A 15,806-nucleotide genomic window follows, 5' to 3' on the forward strand; every position below is an offset into this window, starting at 1 on the left:
CGGGGTAAGTCCCAGTAGAGCGCGGTAGAGTGGAACGTGGGGAGTAACAACTCTGGCGTGGCGTCGCCAGAGAAAGAAAGAAAGAGAGAACTGAGAGTTGATTTCTAATTTCAAAACTTGGTTCTGGGCCTCCGGGGAGACGATGGACGCGAAGCGAGCGAAGCTCGTTTTAGCCTGACCGGAGCGGACACTTGGACGGGAGACGTTAACAAAGAGTAGGATGCAAGTGGCAACTGCCAGGAAGCGACCGTCTAGCAGTTGGACCTCTAGATACTAAATAGGGTCGGTTTGAGACAGCTCTTATTTGCTAGTCATTGCCATGGTTCCACATAGCCCACCCAAATGTCGTTTCTTCTAGTTCTACTGCTCCCGCCGCCACGATTACTGCAATACTGCGGCGGAAGCTGTAGCCAATGGTTCCGGCGATAGTATCGATATTAATCGTACTGTCGATACTGAGACGCTGGGCTGTCGATTAAGACGTCGGCCGGAAAAGAGAGCGACGAAAGAGAGTGAGCATAGGATCATTGTCGCCAAAGGACTGCCGTTGAGTGTCGGGACCGACAAGATAATGGCGGTCAGTTGTTGCATTCACTGTCTGTTCAAAGGGGAGAAAACGTTAAATAAAGTAAGTGCATGCTCTAATCGAGGGGAGATAACCGAGGAACATCTTAATAGTGAAATGACAAGGCCATTTCTACAGACTGATGCAGTCCGCAAAAGATTTGCAAGCGGGTGTTATTGCGATGTAGATTTTATTTATCAAGCCATATTTAAAGTATCCGTTTGTTGAATGTGATATTTCCGTAATACAGAAATAAACAATCATCGTACTGTTTTTCATTTTGCTAATATATAACAAGCTTTTTTTTCAAATGAACCTCTGCTTAAGACATGTTTTATACAAAAAGGCAGAACAGAAAATAAATCTATACCGGATTGCGTAAACTTCGACTTGTTCCATTTACGGCACACGACAAGGTGTTTACATGAAACGAACCCCAAAGCACATGCCCGCCCAAAGTAAGAGCTTCACCCTGATATTTGCAAATAGGTACAGGTACCCACTGTACCTCACAGCACCCGGTACAACACATGAACCTATAGAAGGTAGGTATCTATCTATATACACTGGACGCTGTTGCATAGTGATCCGGCATCAATGGAAGCTGCTACATCATCATCATCGTTATTATTATCAGTGTGCGTGTGCGCTTGCCCCACAAGTTACATCTATTTGTTTACAAAGAGAGACTCTTATTGCTATAATTAGTTTGCCATTCACTGTAACTGGATAAACATTAATACATTATATTGTTCTTGTGTTTTCTTTGCCAAAGAAATCGAACAGAATCCACCGTTGATTATCAAACGCCCTATTCCCGCTATACTTATTGCGGTCGCCTACATAGAACTGAAACGTCTCAATCATATCTGAAGCGTATTGGTTTGCTCGCCCATTTTCCGATGGTTCATCCTTCATCTGTGTGGTCGCGGCTAAAAGAGGCTAGAAAAGGCCTCGCAAAATGGCAGGAGATGGCAGGAACAGCAACATTCTTCAAATGCTACTAAATCATTTTGAGTACCGTTACTGGTGGTACGGGCACCGCGGAAAACAGCATCTTATATTCAAAAGTCGATTTTTCTTCGCTTCCGCAGAGGAATTACCTTCGTTTCGCCTCAATCTCTTGTCGTACCTATCTTCTCTCGGTTTTGGCTCGATCCCTTAGCGTTCCTTTGCTATCTGCTACGTTCAAGCACCTCATCTTACTAACGGCGTCGGTGGTAAAGAGTTTACAGCGAAAAGATACCTAGCGCGCAGACACATGCACACACAGCATCTATGACGATATAGGGATCGCTCGAATTTCTGCACCGGTGTAAGGTACATAGCAAACTGTACGAGCTACTACCGAGATCTCTATCAAGATGCGTTTTTTCCTGTAAACTGGACGGAGTGTGTACGGCATAATTTGGACGGGTGAGGCCGAGTCCAACGCGTCAAGGCGTATACGAGGCCTGGCGTGCCTACGACAACGAACTCCCCCGTCCCCTGTATAATGGGGGCTGTGCGGAGGCAAGGGGACGGGTAGAGACTACGACCAACAGTGCAGCCAACTCGTATGGTTGCGCATAGCAAGCGGGCGATGTGGCAGTCGTAGGCAGGCAGGCAGCACCCCGGAACGGGACAAGGATGAACCAAGATGAACGAAACCACTTTGCGTATATGGAATTCGATGGAGTCGCAGTTTAGGGGAAGAGAGGAAGACCAAGGGGGTGAAGGATAGAATAGTAGAGCCATAGGTACGAACGGGCTTAGACTGAGTTCGCAAGCGTTGGCGCGGCGCGCGACTTAAAATTCAAATCTTCATTTGGCACCATTTCGAACATTACAGTCTAACAGCTATAGCGTCTATATGCGAGAAGAACATGTGGCAAAAGGAGAGAAAGACAAGTGAAGTTTGGGACGGTCAAGGGACAGGGGTTGAACAATGATGGTAGTGTCGTCGGAAATGGTACCTGACGGCCAAGAGGGTTAGGCAGAGGAGTCAGGTTTGAAGCATGGACGAGAACGACCGTAAGCAACAACAGTTTGATTATTTAAAGCCTGAATGAAAACTTGTTCATTACACACTGGACAAATTAGTACAATAGAAGTACACGGCCACAATCGCATGCAGAATTGTACGGCACGTCAAGTATGTCAGCCAGCCAGTTAGAAACGTTCACTAAATGATTTCACCGGACAGTGAGGGTGTGTGGAAACCCTAAATGATCATCATTTAAACTAATGGCGTCGCAATTAATGAAGAAACAGATGAATAAATAAAGCTGAAAGAGTGTATAGTGAATAGATCATTTAGAATATTCGTAGAACAAAGAGTGACACTGTGGGAAAATTGTCACCGCTAGATACGTCCCATTACCTTACTTTTTCTAGTTGTTATTATCGTCTATATATATATATATATATATATATATATATATATATATATGTATAAAAAAAACGGGTTGTCCATATACACAATTGGTACGCCTTATCAATGTCCTAAAACTACTGTAGGCCTGTTTACTTTCATTTAGCAACCCTGCATTGTCCTATGTTTAAATGCCAGTGCACGCTTACCCATACGTTATTGCTATTCGTATCTCAAAGTATCCACGTGTCGGTGCTTCTTTTCCTTCTTCAATACAGGCCCAGATGTCTGTAAACATGCACAACCTTTGCCTGGTATTTTCAGATGTAGCAACATTGATATTGTGCAACAGTCATGTGAGTGGTATTAGCAGAATTAGCGCTAATATTACTATCGCATCCGCATATTATTCGGATGGTCATTAAATCAGTAGCACCTGTTTATCTTTAATGAAAGCGTTTATAGAGAATGCCGTGCCTAGAGGACGAGACTGAAAAACAGCAGCAGACAAAACCAAACATAGTTTGGCTAAATTTCCGAACGCCGATTTGTATATTGGAAGCTGCAACCTTGATGCGAGCAGTAGCACTGCCAGCGTCTTGAGGTAACTTGATCAGGAAAAGCAACTTAGTCCTGCTTCATCTCTCCATCTTTCCGTCCTTGCCGGTTTCTTAGACCGTTCGGAGGGACCAGTTGATGTCGTCAATTGCACATAATGTTATATCACCTCAAGATGAGTCGCTCAGTCGCCCGCAGCGGCCACTGATTGATGTCGGCTCTCTTTCTCATTCCACCCCCTCTCCCCTCCCCTTTCTCTTCGTATGCCTTCTCTCAGCTGAGCCGGGGGAGAAGACCTGACAGCACAACCTCACCACGGTCGAACTCGACCAAGCGACCCACTGTGCTGGCAGAGAGATTTGTATTGGCCACGAGAAGGAACCCCTGACTGGGTCGCGACAAATCATGCTGCTATTGGCGATGATGATGATGATGATGATAATGAGTGGGATTATATATTGGCTGGTAATCACATTGCGAAAAGGATGGGACAGGGGAAGGGGTATACGAGAAATGGGGCCAAGTTGGGTGGCGATCGGACAGTCATGGCGAATCACCCAATCAACACATTGGTCGACCCAACGCGTCTGCCGCCTAACCCAAATAGAATTGTCCTAGCCTGGCATCGCAACGATCTGCTCTGAAGATCGCGACGGGGGTACCGCCAACGGCCGCTACGGACAGGGACAGCGATAAGGACGAAGACGACAGCGAGGACAACGACGAAACCGACCTTACGAGGACAGAAGGCAAAAAGAGGTAAGAAACCGATCAAAGGAACATCGCTAGTTCATGGAATGAGGAAAACTAATGATGATATTTTCGCTATTAACGACTAATAAAAGGGCAATATGGAATCTTATGAATGAAAACTACAGCATCTAATACGTGCGTAATAAAATAACAGAACCGAAATTAAATTTTGTAGTATTGGAGGTATAATTTGTATCTTTGTGGCTTGTGGCAATTACGAAATTGATGCCGCGTCCAACTACTACCAGACAAACGTTCTGAACTTCGTGCCCGGAACTGCTGAGTACTAGATCAGAGAAGCACTAATCGTTAGAACAGAAATCTGTGCTGTTTTGAACATATTAATTACTAGTTCTACCAGTACTAAGTATAATTATTCATCTTAAGTGTCATGGACTGAAAAGTTATTGTGTGTAATTATTTTCTATTTTTTTTTTTCAATGAGTTAATTAAATCAGAACAGAAATGTACTATACCTTTTCCTACACAAACAGGCAAATTGAGACGAACGAGCCTTTACGAAGGTGTGTCAACGTACGTTTCACCAAGAGAGAGGCACGCATTGCTTCATTTTCGCCGGTTTTAACTAGATAACTTATAGTAAATACTAGTAGTTGTGTATGGTGAGCCTTAATAGAATTCACATTAGCGCAGGCTGGACGAGCAGAATGCCGAGAAGTTTTATCGTACTCAATTATCGTCCTATTAGGACCGGCTCGATGGTTGTGATATGATATAGAGAGAGAGAGTTTTCGAGTTATTATTTGAGCGAGTGTTCGGAGGTGGTTCACATGAATGAAAGCCAAGCAATAGACACTTTATTTCTGTATATGGTTATGCGTTTTGTCAAAGTGACTTGATTTGATAATGCTACTCTGACGCCACCTTTATTGCAGCATCTTTTCCTAAAGTAACGCAACACCCCCTAGAGATTTATTCGCTCTGTTCAGAGTTCGCATCGGTAAGTCCCTTGGGTCACGGGCGGATTGGCTCCATGGCGGATCGACGCTAGGGTAGCAGTAGCCTGTACTTACTTTTACCACATGTATACACCCGAGTCCTTTAGGTGGAACTCTATTCCCCATTGGTTCGATACGTTCAAGCAGTTTTAAAGCGTTTAAATTTTTAGCGCCATCAAACACATAGCACAAAGCTGCTGATTGTGATAAATGCTTATCCCGTACTGACTCAGTCCGGTACGGCTCACCGATTCAATGGTAGGGCTTATGCCCAGCCATGTATCTATTTGGCCACTGGATCTATTGGCCGCAATGTCACAGGGGCTTGACGCTGAATGAAATCCACATAGTCTTTGGTTGAGTGTGGCGAGCAGCTCGCTGGAGGGCTGGATAGAGCAGCTATTTGCAGTTTCGTTTCCCTGTTCGGTGCTCTGAACCCCAGCTAAATATTGTATATTCTATCCTCCAGGTAAGACTGCAACGTCGTCTTTGTTGATCAGTCACCTTTATTTCGCGATATTGTACTGGTTAGTTTCAGCCAAGGTTTAAAGAGGCATATATTTTTCAATGCTCCGCCGAGGAAGCCGGTGAGCAGTATCGGAAGTAAACGAGACAATAAATTCATAGCGTTTACTACGTCTGTAATATGATTAGAAGTTATTACCATAGATATTTGGAAATAAATGAAACTTTAAGAGCGTTAGACAAGGAGCTTTTGAGAACTAATGTATCCATTAAACGCTTCGTATTTCTCTAGACGTGTGTGAACATGTTGAAATTTTTCGAAAATATAAAAGTGATGATGATTTTCGACATACGCCGTGCATATAGAGGACAATACACACCCGTTGATAATTATCTCATAATCGTCACTCTAATTCAACGTATGTCTAATCTCACTTAAAAAAGATTAAAGACTTCATTTAGGCGGACACAGATACAGCTGCTGCCGTCGAGTTTTAAGGCTACGCCAAATCTTCATGTAGGTCCACACCTACTTATATGTTTACGATTCGTTTGCATCATTAGATGTTTAATCAAGTCAAGTTATAGGACCTCGAAATTTGACGCTAACATACAGTGCATACGACAAAAACGAAAAAACTACTCAGTCTTTTCCATAGATGATTAGTAGTGGCCATGGTGGGCAACGTGTGTGTGTGTGTGTGTGTGTGTTTGTGTTTGTGCTAATCCTTGGGACGCACTGTGGTCTAGGTTCGAACCCGGGCGTGGACAGACCTTGCTTCATGCTGGGAGCCAGTTAGCCGTCTGTCTAAGACTCGATTTCAAACTGGGTGGATCTTTATTTTACTGCAATAATAAAGCTTCTGGATTCCAAGTTCGTTCTTCACCCATTTTAAATGTCTACCTCAGTGCAGAACGCTATCCTAGAAAGAAGCGCTTTCGAATAACGGAGTTGGTTAAGAGTAGACAATTCCAGGTAAAAGATAAGCAGAGCTTGAATCTAGGTATAAAGACAAGAGTGAAAGTATCGCCATGGTAGTTGATAACTACCTTAACAGTTTCGTCCGTCCGTGAAGTGTTTCTTGCAGATTAGCCACATGATTCCGTACTTGATTCCGTAACTATGAGCTTGCTTCACTAGCTTTTATCTTAGTCTCTCTTAAAATTATCTGGTGTTATAAGGCGAACAATCTCTATGCAAGCTTCATTGAATCCTAGCTAATAGCAAGTAGAGCAAGCATCATTAAATTCACATCAAATATAATAGCAAATATGGGCCCTCTAGTCCGCTTTCAATTTGGTCTGACTACTAATGGTGTGTAAGCCATCTTCGAACGATGAAGCTAACATTGGCTAGAGTTGACACCTGAAAAGGGGCTCGCTCCCCAATGTATATGAATAATAATAATAATTGTATTTAGTTTACGAGCCCGCTATGCATGGGGGGCACTTCATTTGAATGAGGGGAAGATGAGCGTGGAAGAAGTCTTGCCGAAGGGAAGACTTGTCATCGACCTCGCCTTTACCCCTAGTAACTGTTGTTTCTATTGCTCGCGCAGAGTAGAAAGTATCTCTTCAGCTTGGAGTGTGCTGCGACAGATGGTACGAAGGAAATTTACGCCTCTACCTCACATCGACCATAGGGCATTTCACAATCACGAGCACTGGTACCCCCTCATGGATGCATGCTGAGACAAGGTGATATGGACGTTTCCCGCACTTGATGCTGGCTTTCAGCACCTGATGTTATCTTGTGTATAGTACTACAGAGAACTAATGAAACTAGTTGAGACGAAAATCGGTATATTTGGCGCAACTTCCTAAATGCGACAACGAATTTCTCTTAGGAGATCTCCTATTTACGACAGATACGGAAAAAGTGTTAGTCACTGCCAAATCGAAGGCTAGAAGTAATTAAGATATTGGATATTGGCTACTTGGGGTAATGGTGCAGTTTTTTTTTTTGGGTTACAAATCTGTCTTGGACACGATATGGAATGTTTAAATATTACTGTTGGTGGCAGCCTAAGTGTAAGAATATGTAATGTTAAATTTCTGCGATAAAAAATGAGAGACCACATCCGATCATTACCAGTAATAACGATGTCCAGTTGGGACTGCACTGGGTCAAGAACAGCGCAAGGTTCAGTGTTTGAGCTGTTAGTATGACTTTAGTACCACGTCGTTTCTATATTTCTACATAAGATCTCAGTTTTTTTTTTATTAATTTCTAAGTTACAAGTTACAATCTTTAGGTTAATAGAGGATTTATTATATATATATATAGTAATAGGGCGTTGCGATTTCTAAGTTTCGTGTAACTTCTGCTTATTTCAAATATAGACCCATCACTGAGCTAGTTGGAAAGGGTGCACCATTTATAAAGTGAGAGCGGTGCTGGAAAAAAGTTCTAGATAGTTTGAAAAATATCGGGTTCTCCTGTTTCTTTTTAGCTCGTTGGCTTATATAGTTTGAACGGTCTCATAGTTGATGTAACTAAGGTTCCTTACTCATAATTAAATCGCCGTGTTTTTCACGCAGTAGCGTTTTATTTTGATATGCACAGTTATTGTGCAAGGTATGCCTAGATACGTGAGCTTCCTTATTCGATGACGCTCATATACGTCGCCAAACCCAAAATTAATATTGCTTTACTAATTGAGAAACTGTTTCAGCAAACATGGAATTGTTAAAGCGTCTACTGTAAAACTTCCTACCTTTAGTCCTTCTGCAACGAACAATAAAGTAAATAAATCGCTATTCAATAGGGCATTAGAAGTCGACCATCTCAAAATAATCTGACAGCAGTCATCTGAACTATCATCGGTCGTCGGAAGCTAGTCGTCGTGGGCTGGGTATTCCCTGGGTTACGCGTGCACTGACTGTTGCCCAGTAAGTGTAATGATGTTAATTAATTGTGAAACAACCTAATCCAGAAACTGTGCATCTTTCTTTCCAAGTACCATTCGCAATATTGTCCTTTTCGGTCTCTACCACTGCCTGCATTTATTGATAGCATGGAGCACAGCCGTAATTAATCTTTTCCATTCACATGATTGTTACCGTGATACGAACGGATACTTGGTTAGCTGATACCAAGCTGACAATTGGATTATCTTAGAGAATTTTGGAACGGAACGTTGCTCATGAAAACCATATGTATTTTTTATCTGGTCCAAACTTATCTTTTTCCGATTAATTGTAAGGCGCATTTGCTTGAAACTTGCTCCGATATTGTCTCTATACTTCTGCTATACCTTTGTACTTTCAATGTATTTTATTATAAATTTTCTTTGCTCGAAAGTTAGTCTTGGTCTACTCATTACTTCCAGTTAAATGCACCTTGAGAAGATTGAACGAAAATGTCACGACTTACTAAATAATGCACACTCGTTTTGGGCACTCTGCACATACAGCTTGTCTTATCGGCAAGCGCGGGCAATTTCAAAATACTTCCGCTAGTTAAAATGGTTCAAGCAATCCTTTATATATATATATAGGCAACCTGATACTAAAACAACTTGGCGACAAAGCTATTTAAATCCTAAATATTTTAACGTTTCTATTTATTTACATTCGCCTCTATTTACATTACACTTAATCACTTATTACGGATTTTATCTAATGCACGCCTTCCAAATGGGACACCAAATGAGGCATGCATAAACTTACGACATGTCACCACTTCTCAGTATCTATCCAGTAGCTAATAATAACAATATTAATTTAACAGCTTAATACTTTCAGTACTAAAATATATGCTACAGTGCGTATTAACGCAAGTTAGGCCTCGGGGGGGAGAGGGTCGCCGCATCTCTATATTCTGCACTGGATCTAATTAGAATTTCGTTCTAGTGTTTCTTTTGCACTTCAGTTTATGGCACTTTTTTTTAACATAGTTCACGAGCCTGGTCGTATTACTAAGCTTCCCAAAACACAAACCTGCTCCGTCCATAAAGCAACCTAACAAAGTGCGGTGTACATCGAGTTACCGCCGCTGCTGCTGATCCTGCAGCCCCCTTATACCCCTTATCGATTTTTCCCCTTACCCTGCCCCTAAGCGCTTAACTGCATTCTCCACCATCATCAGTGGTTGCCAGCAGGCCAACCAACTCCCTGATGCGTCCACCAGACTAACGTTTTCGTCTGTTCCTTCTAGCTCTTCTCACTTGTATCTTTTTCCCCTTTACCTCCCAGCAGCGCCGTGAGCGAGACCGCAGCAGCAGTTCAAGTATAACAAACTCTGCTGGCCACCAGGCCCTCCAGCAAGCCGAAGAGGCTAAAGAATGGGAACACGAGGCTTTAATGTGCTAATTGTACCCCTATGCTGGCCCTGCACTTTGTCCCCCATACACATGCCCCTATTACCGCCCTTAATTCGCTGCTGCGTGTCTTCTCGCGCTACACACCAGCACACAACCACCAGACTCCCACAACCTTCTGTCGTGCTACCACTGGTGGCGCAGACGAGGCAGAGCGGTAACAGCAGCTCATAGGGGAAATTGCGGGCGTGGGGCACGAGGAAGCAATTAAAAAGATTTATTCAATTTGCCTCCTCCTCTTCCTCTTTCACATCCCCCTCCTCTCTCTTTTGGCTCATTCGTGCTCCTGCCCTCGGCGCCTCGTAGCTTCCTATAGCCAGTCTTCCGCCAGCCAGCTGGTGGGCGAATGGCACCAGCAAGCAGACGGGGAGCAAGCGCCGTTCTCCGTTCGTTTGCTCAGTCAGGACCATTGCCACCACCACCACCGCTACCGCCGCCGCTGCTGTCGCTGCCGCCGCGCGCGCAGTCTCGTTGCCCCACAGCCTCTCGTTGCTCTCTCTCTCTCTCTCGCCTTTTTCGTGTCACTGCTGCACCCCGACCCGGCCCAATCCTGCCCCCGCCGTTCGTATGTTCGTCCGCCCCGCACCCGACCTTCCATTTCCCACCACTCAATTCGCTCATCGCACCCGCGCAGTTGGCCCCGCCCCTGTTGGCGCGCTAAGACCCGCCCACGTGACCGAGTGCCCAGCGCTAGTCCGTTAGCCGACCAATAGCAGGCCAGCGCGGTAGTGACGTCACAGTGAGATGAGATGATTTCTTCCTGGTACAGCGGGTGTATGTGCGCACACAGTTGCCATCGTAGTGTATCTTTCTACTGAGTGTAGCACATCTATGCGTCTCTGTGTATCTTGTCTGTGTATGCAGTGTAGGGCACAAAGAGTGCGTGCGTGGACGCCAAGTGGTGCCGGTTCGCCTGTGGAGCCAGCGTTGCCACCTAGGTACGCATCTAAGCAGTCAGGCAGACAGACAGACAGACCGGCAGACATCCTCTCTCTCCGTTGGCCTGCTCCCAGTCCTGCTGGCGCGGGCTGCCTCTGCCAACTGCTTTTTCTCTTTCTTCTTCGAAGTAGCGCTGCGCCGCTGTGTGTACAGCCGGTAAAGCTACAGTATGGCGGCCGGTCACCAGCGCACGCTGCGGGTCTAGTCCTCGAGGGCGGCTGTGGCGGGTGCAGGCATTGGGAGGCTCCACAGCGCGGAGCTCATCGACACGGCAGCAGCGTGCCAGTGGGCAGTGGCTGTCGAGCAGTGCTAGCGTGCGAGTGCAGAAATGGCGGCGCGAATTCAAGCCGTGCGTTCAGAGTGAGTTGGGAACTCGAGCTGGAAGGAGGTCCCTGTTGGTAGGAGGTAAGACAGCAAGAAAGGACAGACAGAAGCATACAGGGCAAGCCGACGCAAGTGCGCTTGCCGCGTTTGTTCGTATGGCAGAATCGCAGTCTCCTTATCATCACAATAACGTTGATGAGCGCAAGTTAAGAGATCAGGCGGTAGTGTCGAAAGCCGTTCGTTACTGCTTTTATCGCATGTGCGAAATTCCATAACTCAAGTCGGGAACAAGGCAAGACGACGTTAGGTGTTTTAAGGATCGTTGTCATCTTTTTACATTAGCAACGTGGATGGCAGTGTGAATGGGGCCATCTATGCGACACTAGGCTGTGTTGACGCGCGTCTTCACTAATTCATTGAAAGTGTTAATAATAAGGATCATATCGGTAGAATGACCATTTGAGCAAACTTTGTTCGAACGAACCATTTGATTGGACTGAACTAGGCAAAGAAACTAGGACGTGCCACACATCAAGAGGTCGATTCTTGAACAGTAGATAAAACGCAGGACGAACTAACTCTCTACCCTCTATCAGAAAAAAAAATAGTGATAAAAAGTTCGTTTTTTTCCGTTCGTGTGATCGATTGTGTGAGGTTCTGCGGGCCTTTAGACGGCCAATCAAATTGACATCCTGGAGCATTTTAACAAGGTAACTATTGGTATTTCATTAACTAGATTTTCTTACTTGTATGGCACTGGAGCATTGTGAAGTGTTACCCAACTTTATCGTAAGCATGGGTTTTTCTAATGTTTGGGTTTCACCTGGGTTTCTCCTCTTTCGACCAATTATTAGCAAGTCCTTTAAACTCCGATCTGTCTAGGTGAAAACACGTTAAACAATGCTTTTTTTTTTTTTTTCCATAAAAATAGACCGGAAAAGGACTTCGGGTAAAAGTTTCACAGCATAAGTGTGTGTATGCGTCCACGCGGTGCTGTCTATTCCATCATGTAGTACCATAGCGTAAGTCTGCTTGTAGGAAATAGATTGAGCTCATATTTTTGGCGTTGCGTATTTCATCTCAGAACAAATGTCACAGTGAACTGTGGGTATGCACCTACACAATGTATACATTATATAAGAGTAACTTTTAAGTCACGAGCACAAGTTAACGTCCGATCCGAAAGCATGAAAAAAGATGATCGCATATTAGATATCCTTGCCGATCTGAGCACATTAGTTTAGCGGATTCATAAGTGCCGTAAAAGTTTCACATTTACGGCACATCTAACCTTGTTGCTCTGACACAATGGGTGCGTCAGTTTAAACATTTGGCTTATACTCTTCACATTTACCAGTTAGCGATAATTTACATATTCGAGGTGCCCGACAACAGAATATCTTCGCCGCTAAAAATAATTATAGCAACAACGATAACGATACTAGAAGATAGTCCGAGTGTAGATTCTTAGATGCTTGAAGACTGAGCATATCATTGAAGAAATTCTCCGTTCACTAATAGTACTGTTTCCCTATCCATTAGCGACTGATACTGATACCTCTGCCTATACGGTGAGCCGCTATTGATTTGCAGTGTTTTTTATGTCGTACACTAAGGACTGAAAATAATGATGACTGTTTATAACCTGCGAATTCTTCCATGAGAAATCATTCAATACCTTGGTTAAATTCTGCCACTGTTATCGTTCAAATCGATGATAGAATAGTCGCGTCACCGACCTGCCATAGGCGTTGAAGCGATCATTGGGGGTCCCCTTGAATGACTGTTATCACTGCAACGGTTGTAGATTTCAATTGATAGAACGTAACGTTTTTCTGGAGCGTATGCGTGTGTCATACATTGTCAGTGTCTATTATTTACCTTCGAAAATGGATGATGCTCTCATTAGCATTAGCACATTTGTCTTCAGTGTTTAATTACAATTAAATTCACGTATTTTATTCAAAGGAAAGGCCCCCTGGAGCAAATTACGTTTGAAACTTTTTAATTGTCACTATTAACGATGCGAAGATATTGTCAATGACAATACTCTTAGATCAAAGCCGTAATCTAGAATAATTATCTTCTTTTTTCTGTCTTGATTCATCTATCGAGTATGGCCGTCACTAAGCGGTCGGTACCATATAGTGACGAGTTCCAGCTGAGCAACTGGAGAAAAACCGCTTGGATTTGAAGCAGAAGGCTTCTCAAAAGTAGCGGTAACAAAATTACAGTCGTTCGTACATTAGCTCACAATCGTACTTTGTCGACTCGTCATATTGTTCTCAATGGGCTTAGCGCGAGAGCACTGTTGATTCAATTTACCGTAAAATCTTCTCTCCCGCACAAGGATATCCTTCGTCCTTGTCGTTTTTTTTCTAAAGAACCGTGGTGCAAATAAACCTAAATGCAAAGATTAGCTAAGCTTAAGAGTTCTTCAACTTAATCCAAATTGTCTTTTTCGTTTGTCGTCGCTCCGGCTTCAATCTCTCCTGCGACCAATCCATCTTTATCTCTCTCTCCAGGTCGAAGTCATCTCGGTGACCAGAACTTCGGCTCTGCCCGGTCTATCCCACGACTTGAGAGCAAGGTTGTACTTACCTCGCTGCGGCTTCTTGATTACTTGGCTACCGCCATCGCTCGTACGTTACGCGCACTTATCCGATTATCTTGTTCGTAGCTCGACGGCGACCACCGTTGCTGCTGCTGCGACTACAATTAAGGCAATAGCGGCGGCGGCAAGACGGCAGCAGCAGCGTCGACGTCGCACCTCGTGTCTCGTCCCGTCGGCGGGCAATGCGCCTAGGTAGGTGTCCTCCGAGGCCGCGGGCCCCATCGCTCCTCCAGCCACCGTCGGAGAAATGATCGTAGCTCCCATCATACAACTGTTACTAGTCGACAAATAATAATATTTGTGCAGATGGCGAGGCGGCAATTCATAAATTATGCTGCCCCTTGCTACCACCCCAGCGGTACCGCCTGCCGAGCAACGCTCGAGTCCCAGCCGGCAGGAGTTACTGCCCTCGATGGGCTGCAGAGGCACAGCCCAACCCCAAGCTAGGGCGATTCCGCTTTCCTCTTAAGCAAGCAAAGCCCAGGGCATTGCTGCCTGGCTCCTCCGACAGCCTCAAGTCCAATCGCCCTTTCCTGGTCCCCACTTCCCGTTGCCTCTCCCCCCTCCCACGATACTCCCTAATTCCACACCAAACTCACTATTACGAGCCACAAGCCCATCCAGCCGACTAGTCTGCTACCAAGCCTGCGCCCTCGTCCACCCGTTCAGCCACCCACCACCCACAAGCCCCAAATAGAGAACTGAACAGGGGCGAACTAGCAAGTTCTTTCTATCTCTCTATTGTGCGCTGTATACTCGGTATATCATGTACTATTCTGTACACAATAGCGTAGAGCAACGTTAAGCTAGGTTAGCGGGGTATGTTGTTGTTAGCCTCGTGAGCTCATCCGCTTACGTTTGCTATCTTAGCACAATACTAGTTGACACAGGAAGTGAGGGCAGATAAAACTGGTGAGGGAGCGCTCATCGCGAGCCACATCGAGAGATTGGCTCCATTGACTTCCTATGGGCAAATTTATACTCACTTGATCCGTAACAAGTTCCATTGGCGCGAACAGGGTTTAAATAACATCGCGTTCCTGCTGGCCGCGGAGTTATCGAACGCAGAGAAGATGGATGTGCGCTGAGTGGGGCGTCTCATTATCAAACCAGTCATGGGAATTTTGATTGGCAATATGATTCGCACGATACGTGCGGTGTGCAGATTGATCCTTGAAATCCTTTATGAGTAGGGCCGGTTTGAAGGATGAGCACAAATATTCAAAAGTTATGTTAAAACCCTTTTTGCTCTTTAGGCAAAGCTACGGCCGGATAGGCAGGGTGATGCAGAGACTTTTTTATGCCTAATTTTTTATTTCGTATAGATATATGACGTTGAATAAGCGCTTATTATAAATGAGGTTTCATATCGTGTTTAGTATATTCGTGTATAGGTAGGATTATGTTATTGTGTTTCATCGTATGTTTTCACCAGCCACCTAATCTACCTAGAATTTTTAAGGGCCATTTGCAAAATCTTTTTATTTTTATCTGGCTCTAGCTATATAATCTGCATAATATAGGGCGGTACTTCGTTTATTATTTTCGAATGGAATTTATACATCGTGGGGTGTATTTTTATATTCTTGTCTCAAGTGACCGTGATATTACTAGTAAAACTTCAAACCACATAACACTTTCAGTTCCCTTATGTAAATTCGTACTCTTAAGAAATGTTGGCGTTAGTTGGTAATAGCCGCTTAACAAATTAGTGGTGCTTAAAGAAAAAAAAATACCAGCCGCCAGGTACATGAAGGCGTTGATACGCCGAACGTTTGAAGTCAAAAAGAGACGAGTTAGATCATAGGCACAAATAACGATAGTAAGCCATCTGACATCGTTCCCGGATAAGCTTTATCAAAAAGGTCATCTCTAATATTTTTGATCAGAATGACATCGTGTCAAACGTCATTTCTGAAAGCGAGTTGTCTTCCATTAACAGGCTGTTTATACT

The sequence above is a fragment of the Varroa jacobsoni genome, unplaced genomic scaffold (assembly GCF_002532875.2).
Source record: "Varroa jacobsoni isolate VJ856 unplaced genomic scaffold, vjacob_1.0 scaffold_462, whole genome shotgun sequence".
Taxonomy (NCBI): Eukaryota; Metazoa; Arthropoda; class Arachnida; order Mesostigmata; family Varroidae; genus Varroa; species Varroa jacobsoni.